Source organism: Cetorhinus maximus, chromosome 5 (genome assembly GCF_964194155.1).
Source record: "Cetorhinus maximus chromosome 5, sCetMax3.hap1.1, whole genome shotgun sequence".
In the NCBI taxonomy this organism is placed as follows: domain Eukaryota; kingdom Metazoa; phylum Chordata; class Chondrichthyes; order Lamniformes; family Cetorhinidae; genus Cetorhinus; species Cetorhinus maximus.
The window spans coordinates 130,420,751-130,433,564 of record NC_135883.1 but is presented as its reverse complement, the minus strand read 5'-3'; the positions used below and the strand labels follow the sequence as shown (position 1 = coordinate 130,433,564).

Genomic DNA, 12,814 nt, shown 5'->3' with positions numbered 1-12,814 from the left:
TCTGGGTGCACTAGGCAGAGAAAAAAATGCTTCTTTCATCTAATCACTGACCCTTTACACCTATAAGCTGGGACTCGCAAATAAACAGGATGGTGCAGAATAAAAGGCTTACAAGGGACAGCTGAGTATTTCATTAAAATTTAAAATAGGTACTCTTCTAGCAGACAGGTCCTTTAACAAAAGCTCCAAGATCTGATTAAATAGCTTGGGCGACTGAAATGTTAATACGCACAGCAACGAGTGGAGCTTGCAGTGTCTCAGATGTGCTCTTTGCATGCCGCTGATCTATGCATGCCAACCAGCTGCCATTTCCAAGAAGCACGTTAATTCCCCTATTGCCAAGTTTGTGAACTTGCCAAGGTGCAGCACAGAGTTGTGTTAAAGTAATGAAGCAAGGTACTGCAGGGGAACATTCAATATATTGCAGACTTCTATTTTGAATGGCCGGAGATATGTGTGGTTAGAAGGCTAGAGGGGGTGGGATTTGTGTGAAATTGACATTGTTGACTGAGACACCAGTGGACACAAACATATCATTTCTCTTAAGTTGTACTATCTAAGCATTATCTAAATAATCCATATTAGCTTTGAAACAAATGTAATAAATTTATCACAAGAGACTTCGCATGTGATTCCCCTCTCTCGCTATTATCATGAAATTTGCACTCAAAAATGGGGCCTAGCATGGTGGTGCCCCCTGACCACTGTTGGCATGGAGCTTAAATATAGACTGTTGCTACCATTGAGGAGTTCTGTCATGCTCTCCAACCAATCAAGAAGGTGAATGCATCACCCGCTTCCCTCTCTTCCATCTCAACCTCCCCCTTGTGCCATTTTATTTATTCATTCACAGGATGAGTGTCTCTGGCTAGGCCTGCATTTATTGTCCATCCCTAATAGCCCTTGAGAAGGTGGTGGTGAGCTGTCTTCTTGAGCTACTGCAGTCCATGTGGTGTAGGTTCACATACAGTGCTGTTAGGAAGGGAGTTCCAAGGTTATGACCCAGCGACAGTGAAGGAATGGCGATATAGTTCCAAGTCAGAATGGTGTGTGGCTTGAAGGGGAACTTGCAGGTGGTGGTCTTTCTATGCATCTGCTGCTATTGGTCTCTCGAGGTGGTAGAGGTTGCAGGTTTGGAAGGTGCTGTCAAAGGAGCATTGATGAGTTGTTGCAGTGCACCTTGTAGATTCTACACACTGCTGCCACTGTGCATTGGTGGTGGAAAGAGTGAATGTTAAAGGTGGTGGATGGGGTACCAATCAGGCGGGCTGCTTTGTCCTGGATGGTGTTGGGCTTCTTGAGAGTTGTGGGAGTTGTACTCATCCAGGCAAGTGGAGAGTATTCCATCACACTTCTGACTTGTGCCTAGTAGATGGTGGACAGTCTTTGAGGAGTCAGGAAGTGACTTACTCGCTGCAGACTTACATACATACAAACAAGGAGCAGCAGTAGGCTAATCAGCCCCTCAAGCCTGCTCCGCCATTTAATCAGATCATGGCTGATCTGATAGTAACCTCAAATTTGCATCCCACCTACCCCTGATTACCTATCACCCCATTGTTTACCAAGAATCTATCCACCTCTGCCATAAAAATATTCAAAGACTCTGCTTCCACCACCTTTCCAGGAAGAGAGTTCCAAAGACTCTCAAACCCCTGAGTGAAAAAATTTTGCTCACCTCTCTTTTTTAAATGGGTGACCGCTTATTTTTAAACAGTGACCCCTAGTTCTAGATTTTCCCACAAGAGGAAACATCCTCTCCACATCCACCCTATAAAGGCCCCTCAGGATCTTATATGTTTCAATCAAGTCACCTCCTACTCTTCTAAACTCCATTGAACACAAGCCTAGTCTGTCAAACCTTTCCTCATAGGACAACCCACCCATTCCAGGCATTAGTCTGGTAAACCTTCTCTGAACTGCTTCCAATGCATTTACATCCTCCCTTAAATAAGGTGACCAATACTGTACACAGTACTCCAAATGTGGTCTCACTAGTGTCCTGTACAACTGAAGATAACCTTCCTACTTTTGTAATCAATTGCCCTCGCAATAAATGATAACATTCTATTAGCTCTTCTAATTACTTGCTGTACTTGCATACTAGCCTTTTGTGATTCATGCACTAGGATATCCAGAACTCCCTGGGTTGAATTTTCCCCCCGTCAGGGGGCGTTGAAGGGTGGGCACGTACAGGGTGCTTCCGATCGGCGCCCCTGATCGCAGGCGCGCCGCCATTTTGCGTGGGCAGGCTAATAAGGCCTGCACAGACACTCTGTGCGAGCGGGGGGTGGAAATCCCAAAATCAAGAGTGCGCTCATGCGCATGAAAAAGCACACTCATCTCCCTGAGGCTAAGTGCAGCCTCAGGGAGATCAGCTGTAAATATAAAAAAGATAAAAATAGAATAATAAAATTCCCCTAACATGTCCCCTCATATGACAATGTCACATGACTGGGACATGGCCATAATTTTTACAAAAACTTTATTTTTTTTAAAAACCTACATGAAACCTCATCCTGCCTGTGGATAAGGTTTCATATCTTTTCTAGTTCCCGCCGGGGCTCTTGGCCTGCCTGCCAACCTTAAGGTTGGACAGGCTGGCCCTTTAATTACTTAATTGACCATTGACAGGTCGGCGGGCGCGCAGCTGATTTTGCTGCATCCCAGCCTTCCTGAAAATTTAAATGGGGCGCGGTGACGTCACCCCGACGTCACCGCGCGTCACTTCACACGTCAGCGAGCAGTCCCCGCTCGCCGACTCATAAAATCCTGCCGTCTGTACCTCAGAGCTCTGCAATCTCTCACCATTTAGATAATATGCTTCTCTTTTATTCTTCCTGCCAAAATGGACAATTTCACATTTTCCCACATTACACCCCAATTGCCAAATCTTTGCCCACTCACTTAACCTATCTATATCTTTTTGTAGCCTCCTTTTGCCCTCTTTACCACTTACTTTCCTACCTATCTCTGTGTCATCAACAAATTTGGCAACCATCCCCTCAATCCCTTCATCCAAGTCATTTCTGTAAATTGTAAACAGTTGAGGTGTCAGCACTGATCCCTGTGACACTTGTTAAATCTTGCCAACCTGAATAAGACCCATTTATGCCTACTCTCTGCTTCCTGTTAGCCAGCCAATCTTCTATCCATGCCAATATGTTACCCCCTACACCATGAGTTTTTATTTTCCGCAATATCATTTGACGTGGCACTTTATCAAATACCTTCTGGAAATCTAAGTGCAGTACATCCACTGGTTCCCCTTTATTCACAGCACATGTTACTTCCTCAAAGAACCCCAATAAGTTGGTTAAACATGATTTTCCTTTCACAGAATCATGTTGACTCTGCCTGATGATCTTGAACTTATCCAAGTGGCCTGCTATGGCTTCTTTAATAATAGCTTCTAACATTTTCCCTATGACAGATGTTAAGCTAACTGGCCTGTAGTTTCCCGCTTTCTGTCTCCCTCCCTTTTTGAATAATGGAGTTACATTTGCTATCTTCCAAACTAATGGGACCTTCCCTGAATCTAAGGAGCTTTGGAAAATTAAAATTAAAAATGCATCAATTACCTCACTAGACTTCTTTTAAAACCCTAGGATGAAGTCCATCAGGACCCAGGTTCTTGTCAGCCCGCAGCTCCAATAGTTTACTCATTGCCTCTTCTATGGCGACTGTAGTTTTCCTGACTTCCTTCCCCAACGTCCATTTCCTGGTTTATAGCCGCTGCTGGGATGTTACTTGTATCCTCTATAGTGAAAACTGATGCAAAATACCTGTTCAATTCATCTGCCATCTCCTTGTTTTCCATTATCAATTCTCCAGACTCACTTTCTATAGGACCAATGCTGACTTTGTTAACTCTCTTCTATTTTTAAATATCTATAAAAACTCTTGCTATCTGTTTTTATATTTCTGGCTAGCTTTCCCTCATACTATAATTTTTCCTGCCTTATTAGTCTTTTAGTCATTCTCTGCTGTTCCTTATATCCTGCTCAATCTTCTGACCTGCCACCTGTCTATGCACAATTATATGCTTTTTCTTTAAGTTTGATACTATCTTTAACCTTTCAAGTTAACCACGGGTGATGTGTCCGTCCCTTGGACTTTTTCTTACTCGTTGGAATGTACCTATTCTGAAATATCCCCTTAAATGTTTGCCACTGCATCTCTATTGACCTATCCCTTAACTTAATTTTCTAATTCACTTTAGCTAGCTCAGCTTTCATGCCCTAATGATTCCCCTTATTTAAGTTTAAAAACTTGCCTCAGATCCACTCCACTCTCCCTCAAACTGAATGTAAAAGTCAATCATATTATGGGTCGCTGTACCTACGGGCACCTTCACTATGAGATTATTAATTACTCCCACCTCATTACACAGCCTCTAACCTGCTCTTGTAACCACAATATTTATATAGCTGATCCAGTTCAGTTTCTGGCCAATGGTAAGCCCCCAGGATGTTGATAGTGGGGGATTCAGCAATGGTAATGCCATTGAATGTCATGGGGAGATGGTTGGATTCCCTCTTGTTGTAGATGGTCATTGCCTAGCACTTCTGTGGCATGAATGTTACTTGCCTCTTATCAGCCCAAACCTGAATGTTGTCCAGGTCTTGCTGCATTTGGACATGGACTGCTTCAATATCTGAGGAGTTGTGAATGGTGCTGAACATTGCACAATTATCAATGAACATCCCCAGTTATGATGGAGGGAAGGTTATTGATGAAGCAGCTGAAGATGGTTGGGCCTAGGACTCTACCCTGAGGAATCCCTGGAGTGATGTCCTGGTACTGAAGTGATTGACCTCCAACAATCACAACCATCTTGCTTTGTGCTAAGTATGACTCCAACCAGTGTAGAATTTTTGCCAATTCGAATTGACTCCAGTTTTGCAATGGCTCCTTGATTACTCACTCATTCAAATGTGGCCTTGATATCAAGGGCAGTCACTCTCAGCTCACCTCGGGAGTTCAGCTCTTGTGTCCATGTTTGAACCAAGGCTGTAATGAGGTCAGGAGCTGAGTGGCCCTGGAGGAACCCAAACTGAGCGTCAATGAGCAGGTTATTGCTAAGCAAGTGCCGCTTGATAAAACTGTTGATGACCCCTTCCATTACTTTACTGATGATGGAGAGTAGACTGATGGGGCAGTAATTGGCCAGGTTTGATTTGCCCTGCTACTTGTGGACAGGATGTACCTGGGCAATTTTCCACATTGTCGGTAGATGCCAGTGTTGTAGCTGTACTGGAACAGCATAGCTAGGGGCACGGCAAGTTCTGGAACACCGTCTTCAGTACTTTCGCCAGAATGTTGTCAGGGCCCATATTTTCCCAGTACTTCAAATAAAAACAGGAGAAACTTATTATTGACCATGAAGTAGAGTTTTTTTTTACAGTAATCAGTTTCAGAAGTTTTTACCTCAATTCCTGACTGCTGATACTGAGTGCGATTTGTGGTATTTTCTTTAAAATTATATATTAGCATTATTCTTGCATGCTGTGGTAATAAGATTTATTTCATATATAATATGCTGGTGACAATAATAAAGGAGATTACATAATGGCTTAATTTCTCCACTTTATTAATCTTGCGTAGTAATAAGATGTCTTTCAATACAGTGTTTCAATTACAGCTGACCGTAATACAACCATTCCCAAATGTGATATATGTAGTCACATATTTATCATAGAAACTAAAACTATCAGAGTCTGTTTTCTGTACAGCCACCTCAGGACAGGGTATAAGCTCTTATGATAATTGTAAACTCAGTTTGTGGATTGGCCTTTCTTTTATGGCTGTTTTCCTGCATGAAGTATTGGATCATTGTGTGAGTCCTAACTATGATATACTATTCGTCAGCTCTACTACTAGAGCTCAGCATGTTTTCATTAAATGTCTTTTGCCCAATTTAAGTACCAGGATCAATCTTCCTTTTGATGAAACAAATGCATTTAACAGGAAACTAGGTAAGCTTGAGGAGAGAAAAGAATAGACTATTTTATTTCCAATAACCAGGCGGTGAAGGATAGAACTGGAACCTAATCTTTGCACACTTTGTAGGCTTTTACCTAAAAAGCTACACCTTGTATGCATGTTTCTCCAAAACCCATCAACCACAGTTTTAGTCTGCTCCTACATATATAGAAAGGAGCTCAAGTGAATCCCAAATTAATGGCTACCATCTGAACACAATTGAACAATCAATTATTATACAATTAACATAGAAGGATATGTCGATTGCATTGGATGAGGAGTGTCAGGAAGATATAATAATTTTCATAATGTTATTGGAATTTATTGTAGAGTAATAGTGGGACCTGGGTCTATGTCTGTTTGTGTGTGACTTAATTGAATTAAAGGCAGTTGATCTGAAGGCTTTGATGTATTAGAAGATAAGCTAAGTTTGAAATGTTAAGTAGGTAGACATAGGTGTAAAGAGAACATGTGCATTTTTAAATAAACCAGACTAATTGAATTCAAAGGAGGGGTGAAATGGTTTGCCTAGCCAGGAGAAGTCAGAAACTATGTGTTTATTTTTACGAAAGATTACTGGTAAAATTGGTACTGAGAGATTTTTATTATCAGAGAGGTAAAGTCCAAAGACGTAGTGAAACAATGGGAATTTGCATTCAAAGGGGAAAATATGTATAAAGGAGTGAAGGTTGTGTGTAAGGGCAGACATTCTAAGATCTAAAACAAGTGTGAAAAAGCCTCCAGCATCTACACTTCAAGCTGCTGTCTACAAAGAACTGACATTAAGAAAACTCACTTTAAATTCTACTGGTTGAGGGTACTATGTGTCACTTTTATTGGTCTTTTAAAATCTATGTGCCTTACTGTTGCCTTAACAAAAGTGTAACTGGGAGTTAGATTAACTAGGAGACTTAGAAGTTATCATAGTAGTAATTTTTAGATTTATGTATGTACTTAAAATCATTTCTTCTATTAATAAAGGTTTAATTTAGTTATGTAAGAAACCTATAAGACATGGTGGTCTTATTACTACTGAATTCAAGGCACGCATCTCGAAATTTATACAAATTGCAAAACAAGTGGCAGTTGTTTCAAGTTTCTCTCTGGGATTTGAGCAGCTCAGCATTTACCATCGGCTGTGCCATAACAAGGAGGGGTGGAAGAATGCTTATGTGGAGCAAAAATGACAACGTGGACCAGCTGACAATTCTGTTTCTATGCTGTGGACATTGTGGCCCTGTTATTTACTGGTTGCTTACTGGAAACCCAGAAATAGGGGTAACCCGGATGACAAATTTAATGGCAGGAGCTCATTTTAATACTTTGTCTCTGTTTCCTGGCCGGTGGACAGCCAGATTGAGAGGCTGGCTGGCTGCCATGCGGGTAGTCCTGCAGCATCAGGCCTCCCCTGGGGAATGGAGAGGAGGGAAGAAGAGATCAGAAAAGCCATGGGAAGAATGGAGATCAGAAAGATCGGACAGAGATTGGAAAGCTTGGGAAGGTGAGGTCTGGGGAGATTGGAGGTTGTGAGGTAGGAAGGGATATCGGATATCAGGGCAGCCAATCATGGGAAGGGAAACAGGTTAGCTTGGGAGTCAGTGGGGGCACTCCTTTTCTTAGCTCACAAGCAGTGCTGGAGAGAGACTCAGCGAATCGATTCGGCTGTCTCGCCTTTTGAAGTATTAAAATTAAAACTTCTAAAATTTGAAACACATAGCCTTATTAAAATATTTAAATGATGGACCAGCTTCCAGAGAGCAGGTTGGCCACCTACATTCCCAACCAACCCCCAATCCCACCTGCCAACCTGCTTCCAGTAGAAAGGACTAGAGTCCATCTGATATCAATTTTTATAGTCATAAATAGCACGATTATGACAGGTCGCAATTTCCAAGAATTGTTTGGCACAGGAGCATTTCTGATCAGTTCTAAAGGATGTTATACTTGTAGAAATCTGAGTGGACAAGAAAAATCTCAAGCTATTCAAAAGATTTTAGAACCCTACATCCATGTAAATTCCGTGCTCGCCGGCATTTGGTGGCATGAGCGGACAATATGGCGAGAAGGCCAAAAATCGATTTCACAACGTCATGAAACAAGTTTGCAATCGTCCGCTCTGCCCGCCAATGGACGGCTGTGTTCCCCACCGTCGAATGTCGGGAACCTCATTGTAATACATCAGCATATAATTTCAAGGCCAGCCCGCAGGACTCATCTCACCCTTCCCCCTGCCCCCAACACTGGATCGTACGCCCATGTCGGTGGGAAAACATGCCGACATGTTTCACAACAGCATATATATGGCGTGCACTTGGCAGGCTGCACTTTAAGGTTTGTTTGCCTACCTTGCTTCAGTCAGCGCTCAGTCATCAGCGCCAGGCTTCACAGGCAGCGCCACATCACTTTCAGAGGGGCTCATGGGTAGGTCTGTACCTACCAGATCAGCCATATGTGGGTGGCTTTTCAATAGCTGCAGGGCAAGGTCTTGCTTGGGGAAGGGAGAGAAGTGGCCTCAGGCAAGGGAAGAGGCTGCAAGACAAGAGCTGTACTGAGGAAGGAGGGTATTGCAGGGTGTGTGTGGGGGCACATGTGGATCTGTGCAAGTGGCCTCAAGATGGTGAGGGCTGAGGAGGCAGTCTCCAGAGGAGTTGAGGCCAGATGGACTTGTGAGGGTATGTGTGTGTGAATTGGTGGTGATGTCCCTTGAACTGGCAGTGAGTGAGATATCGGTGAATGTGTGGTGGGCTTGAATGTGTGAGTTTAGAGTGATGAGATGGTTGCCATACCCTGGCTGCACGGATGAGATCATTCATCCTCAGTCTGCATTGGATGGCCAACCTCTTGTGTGCAACATTGGCACTAACCACTACCATCACCTACCAAGCCGGAGTGGTAATGTAACTGCCCCTCCTGTGGCCAGAGCTTGGGTAGAGGACATCACAGCGAGTCTCCATGGCATCCAAAGGACGCTCAAGGGCTGCAGTCTTGTTGCCTTTCGGGGCCATGTCTTCTTTGCCACAGTCCTGGGTCGGAAGCACTGAGCGCGGATGTACTTTCAATGTGGTTCCTGGTGTGATAAAGCAACGAGGCGATGGCATGGCAGGCAAATTGGAGCCCACCCGCAATCGAAACGGCGTGTATCCCAGAAATGTATAATTAATGTAGCAGTTTTGAGACGATACGGCATGAAAAGCCGCCATTGCAGCCAGCAGGTAAAACCTTGTTTTACCCACACACTACCACAATTAGTACAAATCTGGGACGATTCTGCCCTTTGTTTTTTTCGGTAAATCTAAACAACAAATAAACTCTGATTTAACTCACCTTGCACAGCTCTGCAGTAAACAACTAATGAAACTCTGACCCAAAATTCTATTTACATAATAACAATAGATTTTGTGGCAGCAGATAAATATATTTTGCGCTACATGATAAACATTCCTTTGCTTAAAAACTTAGCATCAAATTTATCATGGATAATCTGCTGCTTATAGAACCACAGATGTTTATACCACAGGAGGAATCCATTATGCACAATGTATCTACACCAGCACTTTGCTACAATAATGTAAAACAAAATCCACTGTCCTACTTGCCATCAATGGCTCTGGATCTTCCCATGCTTTAAATATTATCTGTTTTTCTCTTTACATTCGCTGCTTCATCCAATCCCCATCATAAAGCATTCCAAGCTCCAACCCTCTACATAAAGAAATTTTGTGCTTGAACCCTCTCAGGATTTTCTTATTGAACTTGATGAACCCTCATCCCTGATTTCTTAATTGAAGGAAATGCTCTGTCCCTATTCACCCTATAAAAACTCCGCAAATTACTTTTTAAAATCATTTCTCCAGTGTAAATATTCCCAGTAGCTAAAGTTTCCCATCCCTGGCATTTTCTTTGCAATTTTTTTTTGTTATTCGGTCATGGGATGTGGGCGTTGCTGGCTAGGCCAGCATTTATTGCTGTTCCTTAAGTGTCCTTGTTCGGAGGGCATTCTTAAAAGTCAACCACGTTGCTGTGGGTCTGGTCACATGTAGGCCAGACCAGGTAAGGATGGCAGATTTCCTTCCCGAAAGGACCTTAGTTGAACCAGATGGGTTTTTACGACAATGGTTTCATGATCATCATCAGACTTTTAACTCCAGATTTTTTCTTTTATTGACTTCAAATTTCAGAATCTGCCATGTTGGGATTCGAACCCTGGGTTTTTAGATTACTAGTCCAGTGACAATACCACTTTACCACCACCTCCCCCTAAGCTACAGTATATGCTGCCCATTGCTTTAATATCCTTTCCCTTATGATGAGCCCAAAACTGTACAGAGTACTCTGATGTTATATCTAACAATTTATCATTATTTCTTTACCCTAGCACTCCATGCCTTTATTTATTAATCCAAAAATGTTGTTGACCTTGTAAATGCTTCATGCTTCAGCTCCCTCTCTCAAAGAACATACCAATTCCACACTTGTTCTAACTAGTTAACTGACAGTCAATTGAACAAATTGAATGTTTTAACTGCTACATAACATGCAGTGAAACCACATTCAATTCAAGAATGTAGAGCAGTTGCATCTTCTAGCCAGATATTCTATTTTACATTGTATAATATTGTTGTTCTTATAAATAGCTCATCCTCTAATGTATTGTGAGCTTTGCCGATGGTGATTCACTGGTAATACATTAAATAGGTTGTATATAGCATACAGCTCCTGTTAATTGTATATGAATTGTAGTTAATTATGTGCAGATGGGGGGCATTAATTGGGGTTTCACTTGAGCATATAAAAAGAGACACTGAAATTGTGGTGTGTGGTTGGGTTAGGAGGTGCATGCTTGTATTGTGCAACTCTGTAAATAAATGCTTATACAATTGTGTAAAGATTAGCTCCAGTTCAATCCTTCACCACCTGGCTTTCTAGATTATAACATGCTCTAATGCTTTTGTCACACATAATCATAGTTAAATATATTCAAATAAGCATTCATAGGGCATATCTGTTGTTATAAGACCTGCCACATTACATTTCGCCAATCGGAATGAAGTTTCATTTGCCAGAAGCTAAACTTCATAAAGACCAGATACATTGAAGAATACCGTGTTGTTGCTAGTGGAGTATTTGGTCCGATGAATAACTTTGAGGGGTGAGATCAGCTTAACTTTGCTTCCAAGCTTTAGAAGCATTAAGCAACTCGGTTTCTGTTTTTTCATGCAACATGCAGTTCATTCAGGTACATATACTAATGGTGTACAAGATCACCTTTTATTTAATAGTTATAAAGACATTAAGATAAACTAAGATAACTATCTTGTCTTAATTTGTTTGCATGACCCTTGAGGGAGATTGGCCAAAAGCTTAATAAGACCATCAAGAAGAGATGAGAAAAGTTGTCATGGTCAAATCTTTAACATGCATTTCTTTCACCAAATAAAATATGTTACCATTTAATCAAGTGATATTACATCTAAATGTGGAAACTGAAAGTAATGGAGTGAGACTGTTAAATAAGGGACTGAAAGAACACTATGGCATAAACATTCTGAATAAGTCTCCAATTAGGTGGTGAGTAAACCACCCAATCATTAAATGTACTGATCCCCCCCCCCTTGTCACAATATTCTAGACATTAGAAATAATGTGGCCAAAATATTTGGCACAAAGCCTTCTGCCCAAACTAAGCTAGAAAGAAAGCAGAACAGCTACTGTATTTTTTGGAAATTGCATCAGGTCTCAATATAGGACACTTAATATCTGCCACATTAACAACCTTGGACACCAGTTTTATGTGTAAAAGCAGCTGACGCACACAATGCAAACTGGCAAGACGTTTGGCACAATAGGTCTCCACTTATTTTTTCAATTGATTGGCTTCATGTCACACCCACTTGGGTAATTGAATATATTCAAGGCTGAGTTAGATTTTTGATCATCAAGGGAGTCAAGGGTTATGGGGATGGGATGGGGGTGCAGGCGGTGGGTGTGAGGGGCAGACAGGAAAGTGGAGTTGAGGCGACAGTCAGATCATCTATGATGTTATTGAATAGCAGAGCAGGCTTGAGGGGCCAAATGGCCCACTCCTTCTCGTAATTCTTGTGTTCACGATCAGACATGACAAATCCTAAAATCTATCCATGCTTGTCTAATGGCATTTGGATGGAATGTATTGAATTGAAAATTTATGCTTTAAACTGAATTTTGTTAATCATTGGCAAGATATCTATGGTATATGAAATAGACCCTTATACAGAGAAGTTATCAAAATCTGTATTTTCTTATATTGCCATATTAAAATTGCAGTCTTTAAGAATTTTTTTTCTTAGTTGTGGAAAAATTTGTATGAGTATCAAATATGAAAAGTGATAGGGAATCACTTCTACCTGGTAGAGATAATGGGCGGGATTTTCCGGCTCTGACACCGGTGGGCATCGTTGTGGGCAGGACGGAAAAATTTGGCGAGTTGTTAAAAGTCAATGGCTCTTCAAATTTTCCTATCTCGCCCGCGATGATGCCTGCTGGTGTCAGGCAGGGCCGGAAAATCCTGACAAATAAGTGTGGGGTTATCTCTGAACTGTAAGTTAAGGGACTTGGAGGAAGGGTGGGTGGGGAGTGGTAATGGGGCACTTTGGAGAAGTGGAAGCACCAACAGCCATAATGGTTTGTGTTAATCATAATACATCTGAGCTAATGTCATTGGAACAATTAAGGCAACAACCAAGGGACAAATAATCAAAACACCAAAAAAATTTGAAGAATGAGCTCAAATAACATTCGCTGTACTGATACTTGCTGTTATTATTACGTTATGTGTTTCTAGCTAATAGCT

The 12,814-nt window shown here is 41.7% G+C and overlaps 1 protein-coding gene across 1 annotated transcript in view; it reads left to right on the top strand.

The window, feature by feature from the left end:
- ascc3 (activating signal cointegrator 1 complex subunit 3) overlaps positions 1-12,814 on the top strand; it is a 634,438-nt gene that overhangs the window by 595,028 nt on the left and 26,596 nt on the right. The gene's annotated exons all lie outside the window — the stretch shown is intronic.